This window comes from Eumetopias jubatus, unplaced genomic scaffold (assembly GCF_037043125.1).
Source record: "Eumetopias jubatus isolate StellerSeaLion01/CBP00866 unplaced genomic scaffold, mEumJub1_p1.0 scaffold_3, whole genome shotgun sequence".
NCBI classification, from domain to species: domain Eukaryota; kingdom Metazoa; phylum Chordata; class Mammalia; order Carnivora; family Otariidae; genus Eumetopias; species Eumetopias jubatus.
Genome location: NW_028274809.1, coordinates 172,818,528 through 172,831,560, shown reverse-complemented (window position 1 = coordinate 172,831,560; position 13,033 = coordinate 172,818,528).

Sequence of the window (13,033 nt, the reverse complement as noted above, 5' to 3'; positions counted from 1 at the left end):
TGAATGAAGACCATGACTGTAATATTCTTCTTTTTGTTACATAATTATCTGTTGCGTGGTTACAACACAATATATTTATCCTTTGTGCTTTCAATGTATCCAGTAGATATATCCAATGCTTAAGTTACACAAATATAATGCTATGACTATTATTGTACATGTCTCCTGGATACACATAGAAGTGTGTTCAGGGTGTTACCTTGGACAGGTATTTCTGGGTCGTAGAGTGTGTCCATCTTCAAATTTGCTATATAAGACTAAAATATTTTTTAAATGGTTTACAAATCTTGGGGCGCCTGGGTGGCTCAGTGGGTTAAGCATCTGACTCTTGGTTTCTGTTCAGGTCCTGATCTCAGGGTCATGAGATTGAGTCCCACGTCAGGTTTGTTCTCAGCGCAGAGCCTGCTTGTTCCTCTCCCTCTGCTCCTCCCTCTGCTCACATACTCTCTCTTTAAAATAAATAAAATCTTAAAAAAAATGGTTAAGAATCAATGTACACTTGTATGGGAAATGACAACAGGTTTATTTATCTACAACATAGTTAAAACTTGATATTACACAACATTCAAGTTTTTTTCCAACCTATTTGGTATGGAATAGTATCATTTTAATGTACATTCTTAAATTTGGCATTTTTTCCCCCTATTCACAGCACACTTCTGTTTTCTCTTCTGTAAAATGTTTGGCAAGGTTTGCTTATGTTTATACTTGGATGTTTCTCCTTTCTCTTAAATTATTATAAGAGTTCTTTATATATTTCAGGGTTTAATTCTTCAGCAAATAATCTTGTTGAAATACTATTTCCTAATTTGTGCACTTTTTCCCCCCCTCTCACACTTTTTAATGTGCGTTTTTAGGAGCCCACATTTCCTAAATTTAATAGAGTTCTATTTGTCAATTCTGTATTTTATGCTAAACTGTTTTAGTCTTACTAAATAATCTTTTCCTCCCAGGAACAGGAACATCTATAGGGTAATTTGAATTATTCATTTATATTCTAGAGGATACTTCAAATTCTATACATTACGTAGTATTTATCAAATCACATTCACTAATTCCTGTTAACCTATATTCTTTCACTTGAAAGTTAAATCAGTTTGAGTATGATGTGTGATAGAAACTTTATTTCATTGCATTTTCATAGAAAAAGCCAGGTTTTCCAGAGTCATTTAATAAACAGTATATCCTTTCCCTACCGACCTCCAGGGCCCACTCTGCCTTATATTACAGTGCAGCACCTGTGAGTTTCCTTCCAGCTTTCTCTTCTGTCCCCTTCCACAGACACCTTCTGGCCCACACTTGGACTCTGACATCCCTGCCAGAGCATACATCTGACGCCCAGAGCTCCTTCTCACCTGGCCTGGTTCTGACAGGCCACCCCACAACCATCTGCCTCTATACCTGGATGCTCTCTTCCCTCTGCTTTGGATCTAACAGTGCAGACCTCTAGGCACAATCCTCTCACAGTGCTTGGGCTCCCACATTTCAGGTTCTGCCTCACCCTGTTTGGGCTCTTTAAGTCTGACAAGGATTTCCCCTAACTTGCAACCTTCCTCATCCCATCAGGCCCTGACATCCGTACTATGTTAGCTCCAAATGAGGCTGCTCTGCTCACTTTGCTTGTGCTCTAACCACCCCCCCAGCCCCCCAAGCCCCCCCAGCCCCGCCCCCAAGCTGGGACATAAGGCCTCCATGACCACGCTCAGCAATCTCTCCAGAATCAAAACAACAGTAAAACTGTCTCTGAGCTCAAAGGGTGGGTCTCAAAGAACAGAGTAAAAACAGCAGAGCCCAAAAGTGTCCTTCTGGAATCACCTGGGTGGCTCAGTTGGTTAAGTGTCTGCCTTCAGCTCAGGTCATGATCCCGGGGTCCTGGAATTGAGTCCCCCCCCCCACCCCAGCTTTGGGATCCCTGCTCAGCGGGGAGCCTGCTTCTCTCTCTGCCTACTTGTGCTCTCTCTCTCTGACAAATAAATAAATAAAATCTTTTTTAAAAAAGTGTCCTTCTGTCTATGGTGAGTGCTGTGAATTGTGCAAGACTGTTGAATCACAGACCTGTACCTCTGAAACAAATAATGCAATATATGTTAAGAGAAAAAAAAAGAAGAAGAAGAAGACGATAGCAGGAAGGGAAGAATGAAGGGGGGGAAATTGGAGGGAGAGACGAACCATGAGAGACGATGGACTCTGAAAAACAAACTGAGGGTTCTAGAAGGGAGAGGGGTGGGGGGATGGGTTAGCCTGGTGATGGATATTAAAGAGGGCACGTTCTGCATGCAGCACTGGGTGTTATGGGCAAACAATGAATCATGGAACACTACATCAAAAACTAATGATGTAATGTATGGTGATTAACATAATAAAAAATTTTAAAAAAATGTGTCCTGTACTTCAGCAAATGGTTATTGCATTAAGGAATATCTTCCCAACATACAAGCAGGGGAAAAACAAACAAACAAACAATCAATATACATATATGCCAAAACTCTGTAGATAAAATAATGCTGATTAATTTTAGTGAATAACTGAAGGAATCATTTTTAATGAATGATTAAATGAATAAATAAATGATTAAATACAAGATTAAAAGTATTAGAAAACATCACAAATTGTAACTACAAAACTGGGTGAAATTGGTGGATTTCCATAAGGGTAATTTAATTTGTGTTTAATTTAATGATTTCACTTAGGATTTCTTGCAGATGGATACATTCTTCACATACATATTTACTTTTTGGCTCTACTACTCTTTTGTTAGGGAATAGATAATCCTAAGAGAACCAGTCTTTTTTTTTAAGTTTTTTTTTTTAAGATTTTATTTATTTATTTGACAGAGAAGAGTCAGAGAGAGAAGGAACACAAGCAGGGGGGGTGGGAGAGGGAGAAGCAGGCTTCCCCCTGAGCAGGGAGCCCGATGCGGGGCTCGATCCCAGGACCCTGGGATCGTGACCTGAGCCAAAGGTAGACGCTTAACTGACTGAGCCACCCAGGCTCTCCAAGAGAACCAGTTTTAATAGAATATATGAGCCTAAGAAGTGTAGGAAAGTGATTCAGATACGTACAAAAGAACATTTAAATAGAGCTTATAATGTTGGGGGAGAAAGTAGGAAAAAAATGTTAAAGATGGGCCTCAGTAATAAAATGGGTACAAGTGAGAGTGAGAATGGGTACAAGATTCGGAAGTGATGAAAGCATGAGAAGTAATGCATATTTAATTTTGTGAAGGAGGGGATATTAACTTGACCAAGAAGATGGTACAATAAAAATCAGCATGCAGGGTACACAAACTGGAATAATATCACATAAATCAATTTTGGGAAAAAAATTAGATAACTATGCACAAGGTGTTCACGGTGTATTATAGCAGCAGAAGAATAGAATGAGGGTTGACAAATAACCATATATAAATTTATGATTCTAATTATATACAAAGTTTTCAAATATTCAAGAATATTACCAAATTGGAATGTGGTAAAATTAGGTGTTTTTTTTTTTTCCTTCTTCTTCTTTTGGATCTTCTCCCTCTTCCAAATTTTACCCACTGGGGGAAGTAATGTATGCTGAGATGTCTGTTTAATGTGAATTTGAAGTTCAAAATGAGATTTTAGAAGCTCAAAAATAAAATTAGCAAGTAAAATAAGTGCATTTCTAATGGAACTCTGGAGCCCTAATACTCCATAATGGAATATGATGATAATTGTTTTTTTTGAATAATTTTATGCTTTTATGTCTATTTTGAGTGTTCTATTGGATTCAATTTTATTTTCATGTTGTCAGGATATTTCTGCTCAATAGTATGGCAATATGAATAAATTCCATTATTTTATTAGTTTGGTCAAAAAATAGAATTAGACGTTTTCTAGAATATCCTGGACTGTTTTCATTACTTTATCTTATATATCTCCTATCACTTATTTTTTTAAAATAATATAAATGTCATCATTAGTTCATGCTTAAACAAGTAGGAAAAATACTTATGCAAATTTGTAGATTTTATCTATCATATTTCATCTAATTTTCAGTGCTGTTAAGATAAAAATAACACTGATAATGTTAAAAATATAATCCATTGCTTATATATGATCTCAAAAGCCCTATCTAAAAATTTCTCCCATCCACTCCATATTTATGATGACAATGGCATTTTAAATGATTTTGCACCTGACAACAGCAACATTTAATCTTCACATTTGAATTAAGAATGGACAACTCTATATATGCTTGAACCTAAAAGATTTGAGAACATAAATGTGATAAAACACAGAAGCCTAGAGATAAATGACTTTTTTTGATCGTAGAACAGACAATTGCTATTTATTTATCCTTTATGAAATAGCAGAAATTCTAGGTATGTGTTATTTAGCTTGTTACAATCTCATAATAACTACACAGAATATTAAAATTTTCAGTTATGTATTAGAAATATTAGTTAATGATATACACTCTGATAGAATGTATTTTATAACCTAGATACACAAAATGGTAAACAAGCAAATAAATTAAATGTGTATGTATGTGTGTAAAAACATTGTCAAAGTTTTCTTTGATCTTAATCAGATTATGTTTGTCAGTTTGGAGTAGCTATTTATACTTTACCACAACCCCATAAGGTAGATATTTAATGTATAATTTGATTCAGGTATATATCTTACATATCCTGGAGCTGTCAATTGGGAGAGGTGATGTTCAAATGCAAATCTGTTACAAATTTTGATGTGAAAATCATCATAAATAAATTTACAAATACATTATTATATGTATTTATTATAAATAAATACAATTTTTATTGTATAAATAATTTGTCTAAAACTTTTTGATGAATATTAATTTATTCATTTTTAGCTATATCTCAATTCCGATAGGAATCTTAAAGTATTTTTATGAGGCTACCTTCATAATCAAACAGTACTGAAAATATCCTCCCATTGGCATTCTTTCTTCCCTACAACTCCTTGTTTTTCCTCTGTAACATCTGCTATTATCTGAAGTAGGATGGTAGCGTGAATGATCACACTACTCAGTCCAACAGCTGCCATTTACGCAGGGCTTACCATGTGCCAGGCACTGTACTTAGTGTTTTGTGTAAAATTGCTCATTTAAACATCAAGACTATCCAGTGAGGTAAACAGTATAATTATTCCCATTTTACAGAGAGGAAAACTGGAGTGCAGAAGGGTTAAGCAAGATCTTGCCCAGATTCACACACTATTGAAAAAGCATAGCCTGAGTTTAGCCCTTAACTATTCTATAGTCATAGAATTTTATTCTCTACTGCATTCCCAAGATGTTAAGTTAAACAACAGTGATGTGCTTCCCCATATATATAATTAAAACATGACAGATTTAAAAAATCACTTGTCAGTTACTTTTTGATCACTCACAGTTTAACATAAATGAAATTTCTGAAGTCATCTCTCTTTCTGAAATATTAGATATGCAGTGGAATATAAAGAACAGGCAGCACATTTCCCCCCTTTCTCTTAAAAGTATTATTCTAAATAATGCATCCTTAGTGAATGACTTGGGAACTCTTTAATAAGTCTTTTATTTCCTACTCAATAGACATTTATTTCTTGATGGAAAAATTGAAAATTACAGTTGGATTATCTATTGTAGTCATTTTATTGCTGAATGTAATTTGAAAAATATTTCTAAAAGAGACTTTTTGAAAGTCATTTTAATGTGTTGCATTCTGATTATAATATCAAATATAAAAGATATTTAAATTAATATGTATTATAAGGATAAATTTATAAAGAATTGGAAATAGCCTTAGTTCATTGTATCACCTCATACAATTTGATTATGAGCTAAGAAGCATCTTGTTGGTTTAATATTTTTTAAATATAACATGTTGACCCTAAAAATAGAAATTTAAGTAAAAAATGTACAATAGTATGCTGTATGTCTCAATGATGTAAATATGTGAATTTAATACTTTTTGTAAGTTGTTATACCAGAGAACACAATTCCTTGTCTCATATAAGCCATATTATAAAAGGTGTTAAGATTCTCAGACAACACCAAAGAAGATCGTTTTCAAAAATTAATTCATTTATTCATTCATTCAACTAGCATTTATTGAGAGGTTACTGTGTGCCAGGCACTTCTCCAGAAACTGTCAAAACAGTGCGGAAACAAGCAAAGAAGGTTTCTATCCTGTGTTTATCTTTTCATCTGAGGAGACAGAGAAGAAATCTAATTCATGTATACATAGATTAAAAATTCCAGAAAATGAAAATAGATACAATGGCGGCTAAAATGACAATGTGATCAAACTGAAAAAGGGAGGTAACTTCTCTAGTGAAGTGACATTTGGTCTGAGTCCTGAGTGGTGATGAGAAAGAGCATGTGTGCCTCCTACTTATCTGGGAGGGAGAACATTCTAGATAGAGCAGATAATGAAGCTCAGGACAGAGTGTGGAAAGGAAAGCCTTTAATGTAATCACAAGTGTTTGTACAAGAGGGAGGTGGAGCAAGATATGGCTAGAGGTGACGAGAAGGCAATGTGACAATATAGAGACTGGAGGGATGCACTTGGAAGAAGGAGGAGGGGACCACAAGCCCAGGAATACAGGCAGCCAAGAGAAGCTGAAAAATGTAAGGAAATGGGTTATTCACTCACGGCCTCTGCAAGGAAACGACCCTGCCAACGATTTGATTTTGTCCTGGTGAAACTGATTTCAGATTTTTATCTTTAGAACTCTAAGACAATAAACGTGTGTTATTTTAACTGAAAAAAAAAAGAAAGAAAGAAAGAAGAAAAAAGTCCACCACAGCTAGCTATAATAGGGTGTTGGAGAGTGCAAGTTAAAATAGAAGGATTGGTTTCTTACAAACTATGAGTCCAAGTTCAGATTATATTTTAATTGCAATGATAAACTTTGGAGAATTTTTAAGTAGGGGAGGGATATAATGAGATTTATATTAAAAGGAGAGAGAGAGTGAGAAACACATCAACCAAGATGCACTGAGACATATTATTTAAATGCAATCTGTAGACTTTATTTCATTCAAAGAAACCAACTATGTAAGCAAACTTTTTTCTATAGTATAATTTCTAGGGATGTCAGAAGACTCTGGATAGCCTCACATACACAGTGATATGTTTTCAGGAGGCTTATAATCTCAGAAGGTTTAAGAGTACTATGCTATCTATTTGCTGCTAGAACACTGAGTGATTCAGTATTTTTAGTGGGAAGATCATATGACGCTAGCTCTCCGAAGAGGAATCCAAGACTGAGGTTTTTCATAGATTTAGGGAGCACAGATTTCTAGATCCAAGATTTCATTGATCCACAAACACCCCCACTCACCTGAAGTAGTTAGAAATTATCACTACTGGTTGCCCTAACAATTAAATACCATACACAATTGTTCTAATGCTTTTCCTTCCCTCTTTGCTACTTCCTATGCTGAAATAGTGATAATCTGACCAACTATGGTGCCACCAAATGCCATGGAGTACCCATTTCCCATTTTTCTCTGTCAAGGAAGTTATCCTCGGGATCCTTAATATGCAATGTCGAATTCTTACTTTGTGTGTCTACTTTCCATAAACTTTTCAATTAATCGGTCAATGATTAATTAGGGAACAGGTAGATCTCTCAAATTAAGGTAATTCCGGTAGAATTTGAAGGAGCAGAGACCTTCAGTAGGGCAATGCCACAAGAAGGAAACCATAAGAATAAATAACTCAAATTTACATTTATCCCTTTCATCCTTTTTCTGCTAGGGCTCCACATTGAAAACAAAAGGGCAAGAGCATTCATTGATTTAGGACATACTTGTCGGCCTTTCAAAGTAGGGAGCAGGCTGGAGAAGATTATTCTTCTTATTAGATACATAAACTAGTCACTAGTGACTATACCATAATTTATTCATTTTAAAGAAGCCTCGTCAACTTGAGGTACACAAATCAACTATAGGCTTAGATAATGAGAAGTAGAGAACATGATCTTTGATTGTAATCATATCACTGAGTAATATTTCTCCATCCATCCATCCATCCATCCATCCATCCATCCATCCATCCCCTTCTCTATCTCCCCTTGAATATATCCTTTCCCTTTTAAATACAATTACACTAATTATATGGATTTTGTTTTATTAGTTTTTCCCACCAGCTCTTTAACAGTAATCAGATAAACATTAGGATAACATGAAACAGTGAACAGATTTTTTTCATCTATTCCTGATATCAAATCTAGAAAGAAGATTCATCTGGTAAAAATCAAACAGAACAGAATAGAGAGCCCAGAAATGGACCCTCAACTCTATGGTCAACTAATCTTTGACAAAGCAGGAAAGAATGTCCAATAGAAAAAAGACAGTCTCTTCAACAAATGATGTGGGGAAAACTGGACAGCCACATGTGGAAGAATGAAACTGGACCATTTCCTTACACCACACACAAAAATAGACTCAAAATGGTTAAAAGACCTATGTGAGACAGGAGTCCATCAAAATCCTAAAGGAGAAGACAGGCAGCAAACTCTTCGACCTCAGCCCAGCAACTTCTTCCTAGAAACATCTCCAAAGGTAAGGGAAGCAAGGGCAAAAATGAACTACTGAGACTTCATCAAGATAAAAAGCTATTGCACAGCAAAAGAAACAGTCAACAAAAACCAAAGACAACCGACAGAATGGGAGAAGATATTTGCAAATGACATATCAGATAAAGGGCTAGTATCCAAAATCTATAAAGAACTTATTAAACTCGAAACCCAAAGAACAAAGGATCCAATCAAGAAATGGGCAGAAGACATGAACAGACATTTTTCCAAAGAAGACACTCAAATGGCCAACAGACACATGAAAAAGTCTTCAACATCGCTCGGCATCAGGGAAATCCAAATCAAAACCTCAATGAGACACCACCTCACACCAGTCAGGGAATGGCTAAAATTGACAAGTCAGGAAACGACAGATGTTGGCGGGGATGGGGAGAAAGGAGAACCTTCCTACACCGTTGGTGGGAATGCAGGCTGGTGCAGCCACTCTGGAAAACAGTGTGGAGGTTCCTCAAAAAGTTGAAAATAGAGCTACCATATGATCCAGCAATTGCATTATGGGATATTTACACCAAAGATACAAATGAAGGGATCTGAAGGTGTACGTGCACCCTGATGTTTATAGCAGCAATATCCACAATAGCCAAACTATGTAAAGAGCCAAGATGTCCATCGACAGATGAATGGATAAAGAAGAGTAGTGTATATATACACAATGGAATATTATGCAGCCATCAAAAGGAATGAAATCTTGCTATTTACAATGACGTGGATGGAACTGAAGGGTATTATGCTGAACAAAATAAGTCAATCAGAGAAAGACATGTATCGTATGACCTCACTGATATGAGGAATTCTTAATCTCAGGAAACAAACTGAGGGTTGCTGGAGTGGTGGGGGGTGGGAGGGATGGGGTGGCTGGGTGATAGACATTGGGGAGGGTATGTGCTATGGTGAGTGCTGTGAATTGTGTAAGACTGTTGAATCACAGACCTGTACCTCTGAAACAAATAATACATTATATGTTTAAAAAAAAAAAGAAGAAGAAGATAGCAGGAAGGGAAGAATGAAGGGGGGGAAATCGGAGGGGGAGACAAACCATGAGACTCTATGGACTCTGAGAAACAAACTGAGGGTTTTAGAGGGGAGGATGGTGGGGGGATGTGTTGGCCTGGTGATGGGTATTAAAGAGGGCACGTGCTGCATGGAGCACTGGGTGTTACACACAAACAATGAATCATGGAACACTACATCAAGGACTAATGATGTAATGTATGGTGATTAACAGAGCATAATAAAAAAAAAAGACAGCATTGAAAATAGTGAGGAGACAAAACACCATTTTTGTCAAGGTGGTAATAAAATATTTACTTTCAGAAAAAAAAATCAAACAGAACCAAACCGAAACACAAGCAACACCAAAAACTCAATGTATAAAACAAAAATGTATGCAGTTTACCATTTATTATTTAATGTATGTCTTCAGCTAGTAGTGAAAGAAGCCTTTACATGGCTATAAATGGGGGGAAATCATTACACCTCTTAGCCCTTCCTTTCTTCCACACATAGATGTTGGTTCTTAGAAACGGACTGAGGGTTCTAGAGGGGAGGGCAGGGATGGGTTAGCCTGGTGATGGGTATTAAAGAGGGCACGTACTGACTAGAGCACTGGGTGTTATATGCAAACAATGAATCATGGAACACTACATCAAGAACTAATGATGTAATATACGGTGATTAACATAACATAATAAAATTTAAAAACTAATTAATTAATTAATTTAAAAAAAAGAAATGGATTTAGTTGAAATATGAAAGTTAATCAAACTGAAACATAACATTGATGTGTCAGGTTCTATTTAAACATAATTTAAAGGAATTTAAAAAAAACACCTAACCATTTAATTTAAAGAAGATACATAGTTTGGTGTGAAATCAGAGTTGTAAAAGTTATTTTAATCTATATGAATTTAAAATAGTTTATAAGACAATCAGTGTATGAATACTTCATCTCTATGAATTATATTAAATTCCAATAAGGCTTAAATTCACATTTACAGAATATTTGAATGAATTGAATGCTTTTGGATGCATGAAGACATCAGTTAAATGCTTTTAAAGACTGTATAATTTCTGACAATATAATTTATTTATATTATAGATGTTTGAGAAATATACAAATAAAGTAATTGTTCAGCATCATTCTTTTGCATGTATGTCCCAAACTCTTGCCGGTCTGTGTGAATTAAGCTACCTGAGAATCTCAGTTTCATTCAAAATTCTTTCTCCTCTCCTCTACTCCCGACAACACGTTCTGTTGAATCAATCAAATAGCATAATTTACACTACTCCTCCTTTGCACTACCAATTGCACTAAGCTTTCTCAGTTCCTCCCATATAGCGATCAATTCCTACGTTGCTCCCTTGCACCCAGTTTTGAGCCACAAATGTATCACTTACTTTGTCACAAGATCTATTTCCCCAATGCACAATCTGATTATTTTCTTCCCTTGAAAAAGATTTAAATTTTTCTCCATACCAATAAAACAATATTATTTAGCATAGATCTTTAAGTGCTCCAAAATCTAGCTGCAAAATGTAATATTTACCTCTTCCTATGTGCAATTTAACTCCAACCATACTGGAATGTAATGTCAGTCACTATTTCTGTTTCCTCTGCCTTTTAGTCTCCAAACTTTACACTAATTAGAGGCTACAGAATTTCTCTATCAGTGAAGTAGTGTCTAAGATCTGGAAGTAAAGGGAAGAGCACCATAGGCACACTGTGCTTCAGATAAGCAAAAATCACACTGTTTGGATACATACTTTTATTCACAGTGTATATAAGAAGGAGAAAATATCAGGGTTGCGTATTAAAAAATATATATATATGGTAGGTGTGAGAAGGAAGATGCTAAGGCCTTCCAGGTCACTAGCTGTGCTTACACCAGTACATCCCATGCACAGATGATCCATCTCCCTGAAATGGTTTTTTTTCTTCTCAGGCTCCTCAGTCAATCCTAATTGAAACAGCAAGTCCCAACTCAGTGCTACCACCTGATGAGTCTTATTTCAACTTACACTTTAAGAAGAAATCATTTATTTGAGATATCATTTTAATATATTTTAGGTATGTGATCTAAATGCAGACAGGGCAAAATTTAGATAGGATATAAATGAGAACATTGTGTTGATGGACCCTTTTGCATGAAGTAAATTAAGACTTGTTTCCATAAGAAATAAAACAATTTCTATTTAAATAAAAATTTTTTACAGATGGAAGTTCTAACAGTATCTAATATTTCCAAAAATGAACACTGTAAGCCAATTCTAAAAATAATTGTACCACAGTCTCCATCTGTTTCAATGCTCTGTTAAATTGTAGGATCCATACTTTTGTATCATAAAGAAGCTACAGTAAGTACATATTCCTATGTAATTTTACTGTGGTCCACAAACTTAAGCTACGGAGTTCTTATGGAGTGCATTACCTTAGTTTCGCAATTAAATATATTACACTTCATGGAGAAAGACAAATTCTTTCTTAGATTAAATAATAATAATGTTGGGCGCCTGGGTGGCTCAGTTGGTTAAGCTACTGCCTTCGGCTCAGGTCCTGGAGTCCCTGAATCGAGTCCCGCATCAGGCTTTCTGCTCAGCAGGGAGTCTGCTTCTCCCTCTGACCCTCCCCCCTCTCATGTGCTCTCTCTCTCTCAAATAAATAAATAAAATCTTAAAAAATAATAATAATAATGTTGTGTAACAAACCACCCCAAACTGCAGTGGTTTCTATTGAAAACAGTTTTTTTTTTTCTTCTCCCTTGGAGAAGCATTGTTCCAGACTGGATCTAGCTGGGCTTGGCCAGGCTTCTCAGAGCTTGGCTCTAGTCACCTGACTCTGGCATATGAGTCAAATCTTGTTCAAGTGTGTTTAGGCATAAGGGGTCAAAGCTACATGGAACATGCCATTTTTATGGCAGACCAGTGGAGCATAAGATAGCAGTCCCAACTGCAAATCTCATTTACAATTTCTGCTCATATCACTTCTATGCATACTTCAATGCACAAATCAAATTCCCTGGATAAGTGGAAAATAATACTCCCAGGGAAAACAGATTCTTCCTGAAGAGCGAGGAGAGTGGATAACTGCTGAAGAGTATTTCACGGGGTTACAGTCTAACCTCTTGTTTATAACATCCACTTTCCTTGTGTATGCAAAATCAATAAACATCTGTGTGGGACACATTAAAAGCCTCATCAATTTACAGCAGGAGGCTGGACTTCCAGGGTCGGTGATCATCTGAAGAGTGAATTTGGCTTTTCTTTGTCCAGACATCCGTGCACTAAGAAGACATGAAACATGATGGTCACAAAAACAAGGGTGCAATTAATAGGGAAAATATAAAGTGTTTGAGCCTCCAAGAACTCAGTGGTCTACAGCAACCATGAAACATCGCTGGGCAAATGTTTCCAATTCCCTCTACCCTGTGTTTAGATACTCTCTGTATGAGTTTCAGCTT